We start from the raw sequence: 4,822 nt of genomic DNA, 5'->3' as shown, positions 1-4,822 counted from the left end.
GCCGCTTGTATTCTGGATCAAACTTTGAACATTTATAGAACTAAAAATGTGTTTTTATAAGTTACAAAAAGTATATCAATGGATTTGTTTTCAAAAGATGATTCCAACCGTATAATTTTTGTCACTTTAGCTATATGTAAGTCGCCTAAACTTTAAATTTGGACACGGCAATTTTCCAACCGTTGATTCTTTTGTCCAGATTCATGCTGTCATTTTTCCTTGTATGTGTTTAGGCTAATTTTTGACTTGATACCATTTGGGGTAAGTCGATTTTATTCTTAGGCTGAATTTTTGACGTGCCCCTGTTTGGGGTAAGTCAATTTTTTTCTTAGGCCAAATTTTTGGCTTGCCCTGTTTGCGGTAAGGCCAAATTTTTTACTTGCCCAGTGCCTGATCTACATGGAGGAGCTGCCTGACAGACAATGGTGGAGTCACAAACTTGCGCGACTGCTCTCATGCATTCCATAGAAGCTGCATCGTTGAGTGGCGTCGATATGCATGTCTTGCCGGCATGACATGACGCCATATCTCAGCTGTAAAAACTATGTGTACATGACGAGCGAGGCTGCATTCCCGTGGGAGACGGCTGCAGCGGTTGCACAACCTATCCGGCAGGTCAGTTTGGTAGAAGAAGATGAGAGGGTGAAAGGAGGAAGACAAGGGTATTTGTGTCTCAAATTTGACATAACTAGGGGATGCCCCGCGCGTTGCTGCAGGACATTAGTGTGAGAAATGGCTAAAGAGAGATGATGGGCTCTCTAGACTGACATCTATTGATGAGATAGATTTTGTTTTTCTTTGTTATCATAATAACTGTTTGTGTTCTTAGGTGTAGTTCTCATATTATTCATCCAAATATCTTTATCAAAATAATCAAGTGTCATCAAAGCATTCGAAGACGCATATCACCTTTGGATCCCGTCAAATCAACTAAACTGAATGGGATCGTAGCATGGTGAGAAAAATAAGCTGAGGTAATTGACTGAAATTGCACTACTTGATGTTCTCATTATAGTCGCAGATGCCCACGGAGAATTGCACATGCAGCGGACAGAGCTGGCGCCGTATGACCGTTCGATAGACGATAACAATTCGTCGCCTCCCTTTGCTCACAAAACAAAAAAAACTTGGTTGTCACGCATCCCATTAGCCCAACCAAGATGCAAGAATTTCTCAAATAGAGGCGATTGGTGACATCTAAAACTTCATAAAGAAAGTAAATAGCACTCATGAATATAATTTGAATGCCGTGATTTATATACCAACAATTGCAAGATGTATACGTAAATGAAATGCTCATGGTGTGTAGTAGATGAAAAATAGTAGCTAGTCTTAAAAGAAATTCAAGAAACAAATATATGACAAAAGTTGTACCTTGTGATTTCATTATAGATTCCAGCCTGTATCCATGGATCGAGGACTTAACTTTGCAAGCCGTACTAAATATTTTTCTACATTATAATTTTCTGAGATATTGAAATCACCATCTGTATTAAGGAGCACATAATACATACAGAAGATACATCACACAAAACAGGTTCAGAATTAACAAATCGATCTGGATGCTACACTGGACGGGAATGAAATCCAAGCAAAACCATGGCCTCTACTTACCCCAAAAGTTAGCCAAAGCTGTTGGAAGGCGAGGAGTACTGGAGAAGCTCTGTGAAGGGAAGTCTGAGATCCACCACGAAACAAATACAGCAGCAACGCATCCATACATCCTAGAATTTGTACATGACCCTGAGCCACATACCAATCGCTAGAACAATGAGGCAATAATGTGCATATATACAGTAATACACATGAAGCCCCCACATCACATATGCATCTCATCCACTACAAAAACACATATGCTTTCTGGGGAACAACTCAGGCATGTGCGTGGAGATCTGGACAAATACATAACTGGAGCAGCCTCATTTTTCTGCTTGTACGTACCTTGGTGACAGATGCACTATTTTGATTGGATCCGGCAGACTTGTCCATGCTTAGTATCGGTTTTGCGCAACAACAAAAAAACAAATGGAATTTTGTGGAGGGGAAAGGCGAGAAGCAGAATAGGGAGGTCCTCACCAGATTTCTTGTAGTGGCCGCTTCAGCTCCAGCGAGTTCGTGACGCAAGCGTGGCCGGGATGAGCTAAACCGAGCCAAATCCAGTGGTGGTCGAGCAGTGGCAGCCACCCGGAGGCAGGGCGCAGCTACATGTTGCAGGTTTCGGCGTACGTGCAGGTTCTTCAGGTCCCCATGGCGCACGACCTCAAGGTCTGTGTCTATAGGTTGCCTGTTTTATGGAGAATGAAGATGGTCAGCTGTAGAAGGTAAAGAGAGGCATAAAAAATCGATTGATGGGGGAATTAATTGGGGCAGTAGAAACGTCAATCTTAATTGAGGAAATCAATTGGTGCAACTGGGGGCGTGCTCTTCTTTAAAAAAAACTGCAGGGGCGTGGAGTACGGGCTGCAAATCTGAGCCACTTGTGGTCAATCAAACGGCTGACAGAATTTAAGATGACGTGGATGCATGAGAAGGCAGGAAAATCAGGTAGTGGGGGCTCCTATTTAGATATAGTAGATGACATATAGTGGAGGATGAAAAAATTGTAACGGCATTTTCCCCATGTGCAGAATTGTAATGACATTTCGCCAACTCATGGAAGTTGTAGTGGCATAGATTCAATTAACCCTTGTTAACATACTCAATATTTCGGAGAACATGAATAAATCATGGATATTACGTTGATTCATATCCAGACTAACATTATTGTTGTAAAACATTAGCTTCATAGAGCTTATTTATTCTCGTGTGGTCCCTACACACAGTCTCTTATTTTTTTGCGGGCAGTCCTTACACACACTCAACTAGTACACTTTTGCTTCGGTACACCCCCCTAATACAAGGATGGCCGAGATCGTACGATACCTTTTCATAATCAGGGGTACGATCGACATATTTAGAAAAATCTTCCCCGCCTCCCCGTATACGCGTACGTCTTGTTTTTTTCTCCCTGGACGACCCGCAGCTCACGTACCCTTTTTTTTTCTAAACTGATGCAAAAAATAAAATGCGGCGACCAGGAATCGAACCCGCCCACTAGCGTTCAAGTGTGGCACGCCATAACCACCACGCCACGCCCCATTCTGCGATCAAGTTCATTTTCTGAACCCTTTTCTTCTTTCCTTTTGGTCTTTTTCTAATTCGCGCGCGCTAACTGGGAGCTCCTAATCCGCGCGCATTAAGCGCCGGTTGGCGCTTCTGGCGCTCGCAAGCGACGGGAAGCGGGCCGGCCCAAAAATAAGAGGGCGCCCAACAGAAAAATTAAAATCAAATTGGCTCGTGCGCCGTCACTCGATCCGCCGACCTCCTGTCTCAAGTTACACCGCGCTAACCACTCGGCCACAACGGTACATCCAGTAGGCTACATCACTTAACTTCCTTTTTAGGTTCTTCTTTCCTTTTTCGTTTTTTCATTTTTCTTTTCTGTTTTTTCTTTTTTCTTCCTTACATGATGAATTTTCGCAAACTCGTGAACTCTTTTCAAATGGATGAACTTTTTTCATTTTTGATTGAAAAAAAGTTCATCGGATTTGAAAAAAGTTCACAAATTTGAAAAAGATATTAATTGGATTTGAAAGAAGTTCATGGGATTCAAGAAAAAGTTCATCACATATGAAAAAAGTTCATTGATTCTGAAAAAAGGTCATCAAACTTGAAAAAAAAGTACTTCGGAACCCCCTCCGGTAAATCGAAACCGTGCTGTTATCATATGGTGTACGTAAACGCATGCATGCAAATGCACGAAAGTGTGCACACATGTGGGCACCGCCAACGTAGGCCACCACGCAATGATTGAACGAAATCAGACACCAAACCAACGCTGTGTCATGTCCGGCCACTGTTTCGTGGCTTTTTCACTGAGAAAATCGTAGAAAATGCATTGAGCGTGGGAAAAATATGCTAACTGGCGTGCGTGATGCCGATGGTGATGCCAGCGAGTGGAAAAAGTTTCAGGCCATTTGGCAAAGATGAAAAAAAGTACTTCGGAATCCCTCTCCGGCAGATCGATACGTTGCTGGTTGCACAAGGTCTAGGTGATCGCATGCATGCAAGTGCACGAAACTGTGCACACATGTGGGCACGGCCAACGTAGGCCACCACGCAAGGTTTGAACGAAATTGGACAGCAAACCAACGTTGCGTCACGTCCGACCATTGTTTCGGGGCTTTTTCATCGGGAAAATCGTGGAAAATGCATCGAGCGTCAAGAAAATATGCAAACTGGCTTGCGTGGTGCCGACGGTGATGGCAGCATGTGTAAGAAGTTTGGGGCCGGTTGGCAGAGTAAAAAAAAAGTACTTCAAAACCCCCTCCGGTAGACCAAAACCGTGCTGGTATCACATGGTGTACGTGATCGCATGCATGCAAGTGCACGAAACTGTGCATACTTGTGCACACGGGCAACGTAGGCCACTACGCAAGGTTTGATGGAAATCGGACACAAAACCAACGTTGCGTCACGTCCGGCCATTGTTTTGGGGCTTTTTCAATGAGAAAATCGTAGAAAATGCATTGACCTTCGGAAAAATATGCAAACTGGCGTGCGTGATGCCGACGTTGATGTCAACGTGTGGAAAAAGTTTGGGACCGGTTGGCGGAGTCGAAAAAAAAAGTACTTCAGAACCCCTCTCCGGCACATCGATATGTTGCTGGTTGCACAAGGTCTACGTGATCGCATGCATGCAAGTGCACAAAAGTGTGCACACATGTGGGCACGACCAACATAGGCCACCACGCAAGGATTGAACGAAATCAGACACCAAATC

This window comes from Triticum aestivum, chromosome 5B (assembly GCF_018294505.1).
Source record: "Triticum aestivum cultivar Chinese Spring chromosome 5B, IWGSC CS RefSeq v2.1, whole genome shotgun sequence".
Classification (NCBI taxonomy): Eukaryota; Viridiplantae; Streptophyta; class Magnoliopsida; order Poales; family Poaceae; genus Triticum; species Triticum aestivum.
This window is presented reverse-complemented; position numbering follows the sequence as displayed.